This window comes from Lolium rigidum, chromosome 2, assembly GCF_022539505.1.
Source record: "Lolium rigidum isolate FL_2022 chromosome 2, APGP_CSIRO_Lrig_0.1, whole genome shotgun sequence".
In the NCBI taxonomy this organism is placed as follows: Eukaryota; Viridiplantae; Streptophyta; class Magnoliopsida; order Poales; family Poaceae; genus Lolium; species Lolium rigidum.
In genome coordinates this window covers 125,602,200-125,618,879 of record NC_061509.1, presented here as the reverse complement: position 1 = coordinate 125,618,879, position 16,680 = coordinate 125,602,200, and the positions used below count along the sequence as shown (strand labels likewise).

The 16,680-nt window shown below is 40.7% G+C and overlaps 1 long non-coding RNA gene across 1 annotated transcript; it reads left to right on the top strand.

Annotated features, from left to right (window-relative positions):
• The first annotated feature begins 723 nt into the window (after window positions 1–723).
• LOC124687191 lies at window positions 724–2,197 on the top strand. The gene is made up of 3 exons (XR_006998132.1): window positions 724–893; window positions 1,856–1,994; window positions 2,089–2,197. It is a non-coding gene; the product is annotated as an uncharacterized LOC124687191 (long non-coding RNA).
• Window positions 2,198–16,680: the final 14,483 nt, after the last annotated feature.

Sequence of the window (16,680 nt, the reverse complement as noted above, 5' to 3'; positions counted from 1 at the left end):
ATATATATATATATATATATATATATATATATATATAGAGCCCAACTATTCTCGAACCCCCCTTAAGAGGGGTTCTAGAATAGCTATTCTCGAACCCCTGCTCCTTGCCGAACCACCTGCCGCAACGAAACCCACCGACCCGCACACCCCGCGAATCCCCTCCTTGTGAACTCCCCCACCTTCGTCCCTATCGGCAGGAACTGGCCGCCCATCCCCAACTCCCGCATAACCTTCTTCCCCTGCGGCGGCGCTGAATCCCCGCCCGACCTTCTTCTCGGCGGCGGCGCCGAATCCCGCCTGACCTTCTTCCCGGCGGTAGGCTGCACGGCCCCAATTCCCGCCAGACCTTCTTCCGGCAGCAGCCGCATTGCCGCTCGTCCTTCCCTGGCGGAAGCACGCATCGTCGCTCCGCCTTCTTCCCCGGCGGCAGCGTCGTGTTGCTGATCTCCTTCTTCCCCGCGGAGGCCCGCATCACCGCCTCGTCATCTTCCCGGCGGAAGCCCGGATCGACCCCCACATCCTTCCTCGGCAGCAGCCCCGCCTTCGTCGCCTCCGGCAAACACAGCATCTCGCGCCACCACTTCTTCCCCGGGCGGCACCACCGCATCTCGCGCCACCACTTCTTCCCCGGGCGCCGCGCGCCCATACCATCTCGCGACCCCGACCAGGACGCATCTGCAACAGGACGTACTCCACCTAACCGCCGCCCGACGGTCCACCGCGCGCGTCGCCGGAGTCCACCGCCGCTGGCAGCCAGAGTGCTCCATCGCGGGTCGTCGGAATCCGTCGTTGCCCAAGAACTATCGGTGCACTGCCCAATTCCTCCAGGTCGACTACCCAAATTTCTGCAGGTGGCTTCCCTGCCACAGTGGTTGCCCTGCTGCAGCCTGACGGTACGCATCCGTCATTCTGAAGTTATTTTTCTGCTATTCTGAATTTCTTTTTCCTACTGGTCTGAACTGCTAATACTGTGTGGTGTGTCGTGAACTTCCCTATCCCTGTTCTTGATGTATTGGTTGGAGAAAAAAGGCTTATCTTAATTCTTAGTACAGAAAAATGCATCATCCAATCTAAACTATTATCCTTGTATTCTGTGGGTCATTTCTCTTAAACATTCCGTTAGAATCACAAAACAAAACGAAAGTTTACTTTCACTTTTCTAAGAACTTCATTCACGGAGCGTAGTTAACTTTTGCTTTGTGGCAAGTTCACTTTTGCATTTCTCCACCTTCAGTCATATTATGCCACTGTCCTACTTCTGCATCCTCCCCGTATGTATTGTTGCTGGTGATAATCCCCTCCTTGCTGCAAGGTAGCTACAATGTACTAGTAATAAAATAATTTCTTGTAGAAAGATTTCAGTTCCGATGTGAATCTATCAAATTACTTTAGTGTGTGTTGTTTGCATGTCTGCCGTAAGTTCAGTTTTGATATGAATATTGGATAAGTGTTTATTGTACAGCAAAAAGAGTAATCTATCTTGACAGCTAAGCAACATGTTGAGTGCGCGTTCTTAATTTCCTGAACTCCTGAACCAGTAGTTCTGAATGTAAACAACCATCGATGCATGTGTGATAAAATTGGTCCAATTTTGAACTACTCATACTTCCATTTCTTAGTTATTTGAGGGTTGCAAATCGGCCAGCAGCAAGAAAGGCCTGGTACCAGTGAACTACGACACCCTTTTCTAGTTTTCTTTGAACTCCCGTTTTGATCCTGTACCTCGACGGCGAGTGCCGTCCTGGCAGTTCGTTTCACTGACAGTTGTTGCAGTTCGTTTGAGCATAATGAGAGGTGTATCTCTCGTTTCTATTTCTCCTTGTACATGTAAGTTGCTAATTTTCTGAATTTCCAGATGAAATTATTCTAAACTGGGTGCGTACCTTTTCTGAACTGAAGCTGGTGCGCATCTCTGTCGTCTGGCACATACCCTGCTCTGTTGGTGTGCCTCGTGCTCTTGTGCAGGTTCTACTGCTTGCTGCCACCACCCATGGGTACAGTTCACATTCACTTGTGGTGTAGTTCGTTGTTGTTTGATTTGATGCTCGATGCAATGAATTAACCTATTCACGGTTGAATGTGGTGCAGTTTGCAGTTGGCCTCCATTGACTCATTAGCTGCTGGAACCTCTCTCTTTTCTGGAGGACTTGAGCCTAGCACCTGTTGCTGTGTGGTTTTTCCCCCGGTTAGCTGCGTGTTCAGGTATTCACCATGTTCTCTTCTCAAGTTCACTATGTTCTTTATGTGAGGTTCACTTTGGTGTTCTCTGTTGGTGAACGTGAGTAGCTCTAAGCAAGAGTTCACTTACTGTCACAAAGGTCACTTGATTACCCTGTATATTTACATCGTTTATATACGGGGTCCACCTGGCAGTAAACTTCTCTATTTCGGGTAGCTCACAAAATGTTTACCAGTATCACACTTGTTTATTTGGAGGAAGATCACTAGTTTGAACCAGGCAGTCCACTTGGTAATAAATAGAACATTCATATTTCACTTGAGTAATGGTATATTATTTGTGTTATCACAAATATGTTACAAAAGAAAGGAATCCATGGAAGTTCACTTTATTCGTGGGAGAAATTCAATTCCACTTGAGTGTGGAGTCAAAATTGTTCATATTTTTGTCAAGAGGTTCGCTTATTGTAATTCGGAAGCCCTGTCTTGTGCGTGAGCTCCAGACCGGTTTGTATACTTAGAAAAGGAAGTCCACCTGTTAAGGTAGAGCGGTTAGTTTACTGAAAAACCTAATCCAGTCTGTAAAATATAAATGATATATGATATTCCACTTCTCAAAGGAAAAACACGAGAACATACCTTATTTTCTGTAGTGCATTTTTTTACTTGTGCTTTATCTCTAAATTGAAGTTCAGATTTAAATGTATAGTAGTTCGGATGCTAGTAATGTATAGTAGTTCAAATCACAAAACATTAAAAAGAAAAAGAGTGCCAAAGAACTCCATGATCCCCTTTCCCCTGACTCGCTCCTCCTAGGAGTTCGCCCTGCGCCGCCAGGGAGTTCACCCGCACCTACCGCTGGGGGACGGCGGCGCCAGGATGTAGTAGTCGGGATCCTTGGACAGTTTGGTTATGTTGCAGCTCAGTAATTTGACAGGGGCGGTGCGGTGGTGCATACCAGGCAGTCCACTCCTGCGGATGGACGATAACGTCACCCACATTCTCCCACCCTCCTGAACTGTCCGAACAACAACATGCTGCTGAAGTTTCAAGTTCAGCAATTGTTTGTTTGAAGTTCAGACACTGTTCAGAAACGGTTCATTCCATGCAGTTACCTCCCCCCCGCCCCCAGTATTTTGCCTATCAAATTGATGTAAAGTTCAGACCGATTATGTGGATGGAATTCATTTTTCTTTCTTGGCAGCACAAAGGAGAGCCATATTTATTAGGCAAAACGAAAGAGTTAGTACTTGAGAATCCATGTTTTCAGTGTATGTGCAAATAACTAAATGGTAATGGTGCATTCACTTTTGTAAAAGTGAAGTTCACTCCGCAAATAAAATGAAGTTCATTTGAACAAAAATGCATATTGCAGAGGAGCTCAATCTTATTTTTGATTTATAATAGTATTTCGTTTGCTCTTGACCATCTACCACTGTCTACTAGTATCCTTATGCTGCCTTTTTTTTGTTATATGTAAGGTACACCACTTGATCAAGCCTTCTATGCTATATAGGAACCATAGTTATCTTCTGAATTATGTGTTATATAGTAGCACCAGGCTATTATGTGTTTGTTGTCCGGCGGGTAGAATTCGTGAGAAGTTCAGATATAGGAACCCAATCTCCAAAAAGGTAATTGAGACCTAGGTCAGCTTGTTCCAATCGATGATGGCCTAGTTATCTTCTGAAATTCACTATTTTATTTATTGGGTAAAAGTTCACTTCGCCTATGACAGGAAGTTCACCTGTTTTTAATCATGCCATGTTTGGGGCTGAGCGGAGCGGGCGCCGCAGGCCGAGGCGTCGCATCTCGTGGACCTCCACGCACACCGATCCCAATCTCCCAGCCGCGCCCGCAACTTCCCGACGAGATTTCCCCTGCCTTGTTGGTTGGTCCACCACACGTCGTGGTAATCCATCGTCGCCGGCAGCCTCGGCCCCGTGGTGACCACTAATAGCACCACCTCGGTCCGGGTAAGTTGATCTTTCCCCACCTCTTTCATGCACGATTCACGAAGGCGAGCGCCCTCTGCACTTCTTGATGCTATGGAAAGCTAATTCCGAACTAGTACTATGGTTACATCCGAACGAGCAACGCCCGTGGCTTGCTAGCCTTGTCCATTCTGCGGTTCGTAAAGAGTGCACTCGGTTCGGAGAGTTAATGCGTGAAATTCAGATATAAAAATTGCGGGTGGTATTGTACTACATTTGATGTTTTAACCGCCAGGGTCCGCCTTTTTATCAACGCACTTTGGAGTAGTAGTTCAATAGTAGTGAGCTCCTAATTAATGGAGGTGGGGAGAAGAAAGTGAGATGCTTCTAATAAACGTTTACGGTTATTTACTACAAACCGGTAGTTCACCAATTCGATTTCTCGCGGTACACTGACTATTCCAAATCTGACTCATGACTGATTCAAAATAGCAGTTCGCTTGCTTATTTTAAGAAATTCACTAATTCAACATAGGCATTTCACTTGCGAAATAAAATAACAATTTTTTGCATTAGACTCCATAGATAAAGTGGTTATGCTTAACTCAGTTTGGTCTTGCTTCTCATATTCGGCATCTGCAGTTCACCTCGGAAGCACCAATAGTTCATTTTAGTAGTTTTGGGTCGTTCACTTATTCAGCATCCGCGAGTTCATGACATGAATATGAGAAGCAGATCATATTTGACATAGGTGCGGTTCACCGTTAGCCATTGTGTTATATTGCCTCGAGCTGATAAATAGAACCGGGAAAATTGCGGGAAGTAGAGTCGTTTAGCTCAAAGTAACTCCCATGTATTTATAATATGAAGTCCACATTAGGTTTATAACGGGAATACCATGTCGTGCAAGTTCACCATGTTAAAAGAAACCATTGTCTGGGTAGTTCACGACGTCTAGGCCGGGGATTCATTTTTACTATGTATGTCCCGATGCGTTTCGATCTGTATAAAAAGGTAGAGGTTCATTTTGCTTACGAAGAAAAGTTTACATATCATTTTGTTGAAGTTTTATTTACGTAGCGAAAGCTTTGCCATAAGTTCACTTGTCGACCAATCTAGAAAAAATAGCATCTCTATTTATACACATAAAATTAATTCATATGTGGTTTATTTGTTCTTTGCTATGGAGAAGTTCAGTTATTTGTTCCTGAAAAGTTCACTCTTCTTAGATTAGTCTGTGTGTATGTGTGTTCGCTCTATTCTCATATGGAGTTCACTCTTTTATTTTTTGATGGAGTTCACACTTTTATTTTTCTCGAAGTTCAGTTTGGTGCATAGTTCGTTCAGAGAGTTAGTGCGGGAAATTCAGATATGGATGATTACACTAAAAAATGATTGTTATGCAGTGCCCTGTAATAATACAAAGTATATGTCTGGAAGTGCACATTGGAGAAAATAGGTAGTTCATTGTATATAAAATAATAGATGTGCTCTTCTTTTTATGACTTTACCTTCTTCCGTCTAGAAAGTTTCATCATATAGTTTTTTTGTTATTCACACGAAGTTCATTCATTAGAGGAAGTTCATTTTGGATTGAAAAATAGTTCTATCAGGATGCACATGGAGCCGTCCAATTGAAGAAGCTATCTAGTCAGGTGTCGTTCCTCGATTTGTGTAGTTTCTTACCGAGAGAAAGGCTCGAACCAAATAGACTTATAACCGTGACGTCTTTCTTTTTACTTCGTAGTTTGAGCCTCCATCTGTGACGTGCGGCCCACGACTAGGAAGGCTTCCATTCAGCCACAGGGAGTCCTTACCATTTGAAGTGTGGAGAATAGCTGGACTCCTCACCCTGAGCAAGTGTCCGAACGCTCCCTGGGGCGCTTCTGAACTTCTCCTCCTCGCCATGTCCCGTGAAGGTAAATATAATTTTTTCCCTACATGTGTATGCTTTCATGTCTAAAGGGAAAAAACTATGTTTCTAGAAAAATTTCCATAGGAATTTGTTTCTCTGTGTTGACGCTCCTATAGTTTACAAAAAAATGTTATTGCAATTGCTAAAGAAGTTCACTTATTGTTCTAGACCGGTTCAGTATGTGAAAAATTGATCTAGAAAATACTATAGTCGTTTTAGGTTTGTCAACTGTTGATTTCTACGTCTGAAACAGTGTTCTGTCTTTTTTTCTGTGTGTGTTGTTCTCTGTTTCTTATGGAAAAAAGAAACCAGGCATGGGCAAAATATGCTACATATATATGCTCGATGCGCGTCGACTATATATAGTATAAATTCAGTTTGTTTATAAAGAAAGTTCACTTTTCGACCTTCACTGTAATTCCCCTTAAGCCTATGACCCGCTGTTAACGCCACTCTGATTTTCCTGGTCATCAATATTTGACCCGCCACATCTGTTTAGAACGTATGTGGTTGCATCTCAGTATATGTTTTTGACACAGTTTGGTTCTTCCGCGCTTGAAGTTCAGTTGGTTGGATGAATGAAATGAGTTACCTCTAATAGATTAATACTTGTATTTGCAAAACTAATTGCAATGATTCTTAGGTGCATGATTTTAAGATGTTTGTGATGAGTTTACCTAATCCCGGGAAGTGCGCACTTATATTATATAGCAGTTCACTCGTCAATGATGGTCGACAATCGGACACGCAACCAACAAGAAGTCAATCTGGAAGAGTGGAGAAGTTTGGAGAAGTTGTGAACCTCATCAACGTCATGGTAGTCACCCGCGGCGAGGGCAGTGCCTAGAGGCAGGCTTGCACAACAGTAGGTGTTATCTGTCCCGTAGCTGATGCAAACAAACTTTGTTTATTCATGATATACCTGCTAGACTCAAATATTTATATTCATGAAAGGAAAAATAATATGCAGTAGATAAGTTAGCATTATTCAAAGGGCGGGTCACTTCCTATTTTTTGGAAGTTCATTTTTTTCTAAATAGCTCGAGTTAAAATGACATGATAAACACCCAGTTCAAAACAAAAGAATGTGGAGTTCACTTTTATATTTCTGATAAGTTCATTTGGTATAGCAGCGGGGTTCACTTCTCCTAATTCGTTAAGCATACATCTTGCGTCGCACAATGTGCATTTATCTTTTGGGGAATTAGCCTTTATTTTTGTATGGCGAGTTCACCTTTGTGCACTACTATTTTTGTTCTTTATTTTCTTTTGGCAAAACCATTTGCCGTTGGTTAATTAGAATTGTGTTTGACGGTGCGAGTGCTTATTAACTATTGTTGTTGTGCCTTACATTTTATATCGATTTTAATACAGTGCGCCGTGCAGCTCCGGTCAATCAGTTTTATAAAAAGAAAGTAAATTAGATAATCGAAAAATCAAGAAGTTCATTTGTATTTCTTAGGAAGTTTTGCATATACATATATTTGTAATCAATAAAATAAGGCTCTATTTAGACTCTTGTATCGATGAGTTCCTGTTCTACTAAATGTCGAAGTCCTAACAAATTATGTGATTACGGGGTAGCGACTTGGGTGATGAATTCAACAAGACTTGTAGAGCTTGGCTGGAAGACACTATAATATTTTTGAATTAGCTCATGTATTTAGGGGAGAAGTTTTGCTATGTAGGATTCGTATCTGTCTTATAGATCTTGTGTAAATAATGGTCCGCATTCATGTGTTATTTACCATTCTTGAGTAAATAGTGGATTGGCCGGTTCTAGAGGTTGATTACTGGCCACTACCATGTTTGTTCTGCTACACCGGGGTCCACCTATGTAAAGCTGGAAGTTCACATTGAATGAACAAGAAGTTCACCTCGAACATGCTTGGGAATTTACATTTTTGTCAAAATTCACTTTGGTATGAGCAGCAGTATACATTCTGTCACGTGGAATTTAACCTTACTCTTTGTCAAAATTCACTTTGGTTGGGGCCAAAGGTTACTTTGTACTGAGCACAAGTTCACTTTAAAAAAACCAAATTTTTTTTGTCAAAATTAACGTTGGTCAAGATAGAAAATAACTTTTTATCGAACGAAGTTCACTTTGCGCTGCGTGGAAGTTCACCTTTTACATGACCAAAAATTTACTCTTTTCGAAATTCGCTATAACCAAGCTGGAAAATTATTTTTTTATATTACCTTTGAACGTGGAGGAAGTACGGAAATTATTATTTGTTAATATTCACTTTTAACACGGGGAAGTTCACCATAAACATACCGAAATTTGCTTTTGTCAAACTTCACTTTGTACCGACACGAAAGTTCACTTTGAACATGCGGGAAGTACATTTTGAGCATGCCTGAAACTTTTATACCGCGACCGGGAAGTTCACTAACAAAATATCGAGAAGTTCATTTCCATATTCGAGCAGCTCATGTACTCTATTTTTTCAGGCGGAAATCATATGCATAGAAATCGTACGTACAACCTATAATTACTGCAAATTGACCGGCGCCACGTACAATTAGCACTAATATAACTTTACTAATACTCCAACATATCGCAATGCCACACCTAATCAATCTAGATGAGCAATTTCGAAATGTTCTTGTGTCGGCGTCATCTTCACTTTTATGTATTTCTGAAATTAAACTAAAACCATTTAGAATTTGGAAAAAGATTCAACATGAAAAAGATGCGCATAATCAATATCTTTTCAACGCAATATCATTTGGAACATTCCGATAAGTGGTTCAAAAATAAGCCACAAAAACAGTTCGAAAAACCGAGCGAGTTCGAAAAACGTAATCACGTATTTTGAAATCTGCTCTTAAACTATAAAGAATTTAGAAAAGTGTTCTTCATGAAAAAGGTGCGCCTAGTCAGTACCTTTCCAACGGCGTATCATACGCATCATTCCGATAAACGGTTTGAAAACTGGAACCCCAAAACTGTACAACAATAGAGAAATCCGCGAAAACGTTATTTTGTATATTTCAAATTAGTTTTAATCAATATAGAATTTGTGAAAACAATGAACAAGAAAAAGATGCGAAATTTCCGTGCGAATCCAACGGTATATTATACGCATCAATCCGATAAGCGGTTTGAAAATCATCATGAAAATACTTGTCCGCACGAACATGCAATTCGGTATTCCGTCGAGAAGTTCACTTGTGAAACACGCGGAAGTTCGAGAAGGGTTCGAGAATAGTTATTCTCGAACCGGTTCGAGAATAGCAGACCTATATATATATATATATATATATATATATATATATATATATATATGCATGGCACATTTAATTTAATTAGAGGACCGCGAGCTAAGGCACCCCTGGCCTGCTTGATGCACAATTAAGTGTCATTGGCCTATATATAGGGTTTAATTAGGGTTTAGGGTTTAGGGTTAGGGTTTAGGGTCTAGGGTCTAGGGTCTAGGGTTTAATGTTTATGGTGTTTAGGGGTTTAGGGATTAGGGATTAGGGTTTATTTAGGGTTTAAGGTTTATGGATCATCGATCGAGTGCGCACACACACATTATTAGAGGCACACGCGCCTTTGCGCATAAAGTGCATGTGTATATGTGTGTGTTTTTTTGGGCAACAACGATATATAGATGATCGAGAGAGAGAGAGATTGAAATTCCCAAGAATATGTTCAAATATATATTAAAATATATGCACTAATGCATGCATGGTAGGCCATGCATGCACACTCATTATATATATATTATGAGGAAACTTAATCAAATGTGTTTTCATTCGAGAGAACTTGTCAAAATTCAAGTTAATTAATTTATCATCGATAATTATATAATTAATTAATGAATCTCGGGGAGATGTTATACAACATATGATCGATATAGGCCATGTCGTATATATTAATTGGTGTTAATCTACCGTTTAATTTGCTAGCTAGCTGCTATATATATAGATCGAGCATGTTTTTATTAGATCGGGTTATAGCTAGCTAGTATAGTTTAGGGTTATGTGTTTTAATGAACTAGGGTTTGATTAGCTAGGGGTTAGTTATATATATGGTTTAGGGTTAATGCATGGCACATTTAATTTAACTAGAGGACCACGAGCTAGGCACCCCTGGCCTGCTTGATGCACAATTAAGTGTCGTTGGCCTATATATAGGGTTTAATTAGGGTTTAGGGTTAGCTAGGGTTTAGGGTTTAGTGTTTAGGGTGTTTAGCTAGCTAGGGTCTAGGGTTTAGTTTAGGGTGTTTAGGGTCTAGGGTTTAATTAATTAGTGTTTAGGGTGTTTAGGGTTTAGGGTTTAGTGTTTACGGTGTTTAGGGTCTAGGATTTAGGGTTTAGTGTTTAGGGTGCTTAGGGTCTAGGGTTTAGTGTTTAGGGTGTTTAGGGTTTAGGGGAGTTTTAGGGTTGTTTAAGGTTATTTAGGGATCATCGATCGAGTGCGCACACACATTATTAGAGGCACCCCGCGCCTTTGCGCATAAAGTGCATGCGTATATATGTATGTGTGTGTTTTTTGCCACCAACAACGATATATAGATGATCGAGAGAGAGAGATTGAAATCCCCTAGAATATGTTCAAATATATATTAAAATTGATATAGGCCATGTATATTTTAATTGGTGTTAATCTACGGTTTGCTAGCTAGCTGCTATATATAGAGCATGTTTTTATTAGATCGGGTTATAGCTAGCTAGTACAGTTTAGGGTTATGTGTTTTAATTAAGTAGGGTTGATTATCTAGGGTTAGTTACATATATATGGTTTAGGGTTAATGCGCGCATGGCACATTTAAAATTAGAGGACCGCGAGGCACCCCCTGGCCTGCTCGATGCACAATTAAGTGTAGTTGGCCTATACATAGGGTTTAATTAGGGTTTTAGGGTTAGCTAGGGTTTAGGGTTAGGGTTAGGGTTAGGGTTTAGGGTATATGGTTTAGGGTCTAGGGTCTAGGGTTTAGGGTTAGCTAGGGTTTAGGGTTAGGGTTAGGGTTAGGGTTAGGGTTAGGGTTAGGGTTAGGGTTTAGGGTTTAGGGTTTAGTGTTTAGGGTGTTTAGGGTTTAGGGCTTAGGGATTTAAGGTTTTAGGGGTTGTTTAAGGTTTAGGGATCATCGATCGAGTGCGCACACACATTATTAGAGGCACCGCGCGCGCCTTTACGCATAAAGTGCATGCGTATATATGTGTGTTTTTTGGGCCACCAATAACGATATATAGATGATCGAGAGAGAGAGATCGAGATTGAAATCCCCAAGAATATATATGTTCAAATATACATTAAAATATATGCACGAATGCATTGTAGGCCATGCATGCACACTAATTATATATATATTATGAGGCAACTTAATCAAATGTGTTTTCATTCGAGAGAACTTGTCAAAATTCAAGTTAATTAATTTATCACGATAATTATATAATTAATTAATGAATCTCAGGGATATGTTATACAACATGATCGATATAGGCCATGTATATTTTAATTGGTGTTAATCTACGGTTTGCTAGCTAGCTGCTACATATAGAGCATGTTTTTATTAGATCGGGTTATAGCTAGCTAGTTTAGTTTAGGGTTATGTGTTTTAATTAAGTAGGGTTGATTAGCTAGCTAGGGTTAGTTACATATATATGGTTTAGGGTTAATGCATGGCACATTTAATTTAATTAGAGGACCGCGAGGCACCCCCGGCCTGCTCGATGCACAATTAAGTGTCGTTGGCCTATACATAGGGTTTAATTAGGGTTTTAGGGTTAGCTAGGGTTTAGGGTTAGGGTTAGGGTTAGGGTTAGGGTTTAGGGTCTAGGGTTTAGGGTCTAGGGTTTAGGGTTTAGGGTTAGCTAGGGTTTAGGGTTAGGGTTAGGGTTAGGGTTAGGGTTAGGGTTAGGGTTAGGGTTAGGGTTGGGGTTAGGGTTAGGGTTAGGGTTAGGGTTAGGGTTAGGGTTTAGGGTTTAGGGTTTAGTGTTTAGGGTGTTTAGGGTTTAGGGATTAGGGATTAGGGACTATTAGGGATTAGGGATTTAAGGTTTTAGGGGTTGCTTAAGGTTTAGGGATCATCGATCGAGTGCGCACACACATTATTAGAGGCACCCGCGCGCGCCTTTACGCATAAAGTGCATGCGTATATATGTGTGTTTTTTGGGCCACCAACGATATATAGATGATCGAGAAATATATATGTTCAAATATACATTAAAATATATGCACGAATGCATTGTAGGCCATGCATGCACACTAATTATATGTATATTATGAGGCAACTTAATCAAATGTGTTTTCATTCGAGAGAACTTGTCAAAATTCAAGTTAATTAATTTCTCACGATAATTATATAATTAATTAATGAATCTCAGGGATATGTTATACAACATGATCGATATAGGCCATGTATATTTTAATTGGTGTTAATCTACGGTTTGCTAGCTATCTGTTATATATAGAGCATGTTTTTATTAGATCGGGTTATATCTAGTATAGTTTAGGGTTATGTGTTTTAATTAAGTAGGGTTGATTAGCTAGGGTTAGTTACATATATATGGTTTAGGGTTAATGCATGGCGCATTTAATTAATTTAATTAGAGGACCGCGAGGCACCCCGGGCTGCTCGATGCACAATTAAGTGTCGTTGGCCTATACATAGGGTTTAATTAGGGTTTAGGGTTAGCCAGGGCAGAGGGTTAGGGTTTAGGGTCTAGGGTATAGGGTTTAGTGTTTAGGGTGTTTAGGGTTTAGGGTTTAGGGATTACGGATTTAGGGTTGTTTAAGGTTTAGGGATCATCGATCGAGTGCGCACACACATTATTAGATCGAGGCACTGATACGTCTCCAACGTATCGATAATTTCTTGTGTTCCATGCCACATTATTGATGTTATCTACATGTTATATGCACACTTTATGTCATATTCGTGCATTTTCTGGAACTAACCTATTAACAAGATGCCGAAGTGCCGGTTCTCGTTTTCTGCTGTTTTTGGTTTAGAAATCCTAGTAACGAAATATTCTCGGAATCGGACGAAATCAACGCCAAAGTTCCTATTTTCATCGGAAGCATCCAGAACACCCGGGAAGGATTAGAGGGGAGCCCTGGGGGCCCCACACCACACCCCGGCGCGGCCAAGGGGGGGGCGCCCCCCTAGGGTGTGGGCCCCCCTTCGACCCTCTGGCGCCGCCTCTCCGCCTATATAAAGCCCCTGGATCAGAAAACCCTGAGGCAATTGACGAAACCCACGAAAACCTTCCAGAGCCGCCGCCATCGCGAAGCCAAGATCTGGGGGACAGGAGTCTCTGTTCCGGCACCTGCCGGAGCGGGGAAGTGCCCCGGAAGGCTTCTCCATCGACACCGCTGCCATCTCCACCGCCATCTTCATCACCGCTGCTGCTCCCATGAGGAGGGAGTAGTTCTCCATCGAGGCTCGGGGCTGTACTCGGTAGCTATGTGGTTCATCTCTCTCCTATGTGCTTCAATACAATAATCTCATGAGCTGCCTTACATGATTGAGATTCATATGATGATGCTTGTAATCTAGATGTCATTATGCTAGTCAAGTGAGTTTTACTTATGTGATCTCCGGAGACTCCTCGTCCCACGTGTGTAAAGGTGACAAGTGTGTGCACCGTGTGGGTCTCTTAGGCTAGATTTCACGGAATACTTATTCACTTGTTGAATGGCATAGTGAGGTGCTTATTTATATCCCTTTAAGATTGCAACATGTTTTGTATCACAATTTATCTATGTGCTACTCTAGTGATTTGTTATTAAAGTAGTTTATTCCTCCTGCATGTGTGCAAAGGTGACAGTGCGTGCACCGTGTTAGTACTTGGTTTATGCTATGATCATGATCTCTTGTAGATTGCGAAGTTAACTATTGCTATGATAATATTGATGTGATCTATTCCTCCTACATATGCATGAAGGTGACGAGTGTGCATGCTATGCTAGTACTTGGTTTAGTCTATTGATCTATCTTACACTAAAGGTTACTAAAATATGAGCATTATTGTGGAGCTTGTTAACTCCGGCATTGAGGGTTCGTGTAATCCTACGCAATGTGTTCATCATCCAACAAAAGTGTAGAGTATGCATTTATCTATTCTGTTATGTGATCAATGATGAGAGTGTCCACTAGTGAAAGTGTAAACCCTAGGCCTTGTTCCTAAATACTCGCTGAGTTACTACTGCTTGTTTCTTGTTTCTATGCGTTACTACTCGCTGCAATACCACCACCATCAACTACACGCCAAGCACTTTTCACGGCACCGTTGCTACTCGCTCATACTTATTTATACCACCTGTATTTCACTATCTCTTCGCCGAACTAGTGCACCTATTAGGTGTGTTGGGGACACAAGAGACTTCTTGCTTTGTGGTTGCGGGGTTGCATGAGAGGGATATCTTTGACCTCTTCCTCCCCGAGTTCGATAAACCTTGGGTAATCCACTTAAGGGAAACTTGCTGCTTGTTCTACAAACCTCTGCTCTTGGAGGCCCAACACTGTCTACAAGAATAGAAGCTCCCGTAGACATCAAGCACTTTTCACGGCGCCGTTGCTCGGGGAGGAAAGGTAAAAGGCACTCATACTACGGTCCCGGGTAAAGTATTTTTACGGCGCCGTCGTGTGTGTGCTCGAAGCTATTTCCTTTAGATCCTGCAATTGCATCTTGTTGTTTCTTGTTTACACTAGTTTGGCATAATGTACAAGAGTGAGCTTCTTATTCTATTTCCTGATTTAAAACATGGATTGTTTGATGCGAAAATTAAAAAACCTATGAAATCTTGTTTGCATGCTGGTAGTAATATTAGTATGAACGCTTTGAACACCATTGTTGATAATGATATAGAAAGTTCTAAGCTTGGGGAAGCTGGTTTTCATGATCTTTTTAGTCCCCCAAGCATTGAGGAGGAAATTTTCTTTGATAATACTTTGCCTCCTATTTATGATGATTATAATGATAGTGGTCTTTTGGTGCCACCTACTATGGAGAGTGAATTTGATTATGATTACAATATGCCTCCTACACTTGATGAGAATAATAATGATAGCTACTTTGTTGAATTTGCTCCCACTACAACTAATAAAACTGATTATGCTTATATTGGGAGTAGTAATAATTTTGTGCATGAGACTCATGATAAGAATGTTTCATTTGATAGTTATATTGTTGGGTTTGCTCATGTTGCTACTGAAAGTTATTATGAGAGGGGAAAATATGGTTGTGGAAATTTTCATGTTACTAAAACACCTCTCTATGTGCTGAAATTTTTGATGCTACACTTGTTTTATCTTCCTATGCTTGTTACTTTGCTCTTCATGAACTTGTTTATTTACAAGATTCCCATGCATAGGAAGCATGTTAGACTTAAATGTGTTTTGTATTTGCCTCTTGATGCTCTCTTTTGCTTCAAATACTATTTCTTGCGAGTGCATCATTAAAGCTGCTTGAGCCCATCTTAATGGCTATAAAGAAAAGAACTTCTTGGGAGATAACCCATGTGTTATTTTGCTACAGTACTTTGTTTTATATTTGTGTCTTGGAAGTTGTTTACTACTGTAGCAACCTCTCCTTATCTTAGTTTTGTGTTTTGTTGTGCCAAATAAAGTCTTTGATAGCAAAGTAAGTACTAGATTTGGATTACTGCGCAGAAACAGATTTCTTTGCTGTCACGAATCTGGGTCTAATTCTCTGTAGGTAACTCAGAAAATTATGCCAATTTACGTGAGTGATCCTCAGATATGTACGCAACTTTCATTCAATTTGAGCATTTTCGTTTGAGCAAGTCTGGTGGCCTAATAAAATCCATCTTTACGGACTGTTCTGTTTTGACAGATTCTGCCTTTTATTTCGCATTGCCTCTTTTGCTATGTTGGATAAATTTCTTTGATCCATTAATGTCCAGTAGCTTTATGCAATGTCCAGAAGTGTTAAGAATGATTGTGTCACCTCTGAACATGTTAATTTTTATTGTCCACTAACCCTCTAATGAGTTGTTTCGAGTTTGGTGTGGAGGAAGTTTTCAAGGGTCAAGAGAGGAGGATGATATACTACGATCAAGGAGAGTGAAAGCTCTAAGCTTGGGGATGCCCCGGTGGTTCATCCCTGCATATATCAAAAAGACTCAAGCGTCTAAGCTTGGGGATGCCCAAGGCATCCCCTTCTTCATCAACAACATTATCAGGTTCCTCCCCTGAAACTATATTTTTATTCGGTCACATCTTATGTGCTTTACTTGGAGCGTCCGTGTGCTTTTGTTTTTGTTTTTGTTTGAATAAATTGGATTACATCATGCTTGTGTGGGAGAGAGACACGCTCCGTTGGTTCATATGAACACATGTGTTCTTAGCTCATAATATTCATGGCGAAGTTTCCTCTTCGTTAAATTGTTATATGGTTGGAATTGGAAAATGATACATGTAGTAATTGCTATAATGTCTTGGGTAATGTGATACTTGGCAATTGTTGTGCTCATGTTTAAGCTCTTGCATCATATACTTTGCACCTATTAGTGAAGAATACATAGAGCATGCTAAAATTTGGTTTGCATAATTGGTCTCTCTAAAGTCTAGATAATTTCTAGTATTGAGTTTGAACAACAAGGAAGACGGTGTAGAGTCTTATAATGTTTTCAATATGTCTTTTATGTGAGTTTTGGTGCACCGGTTCATC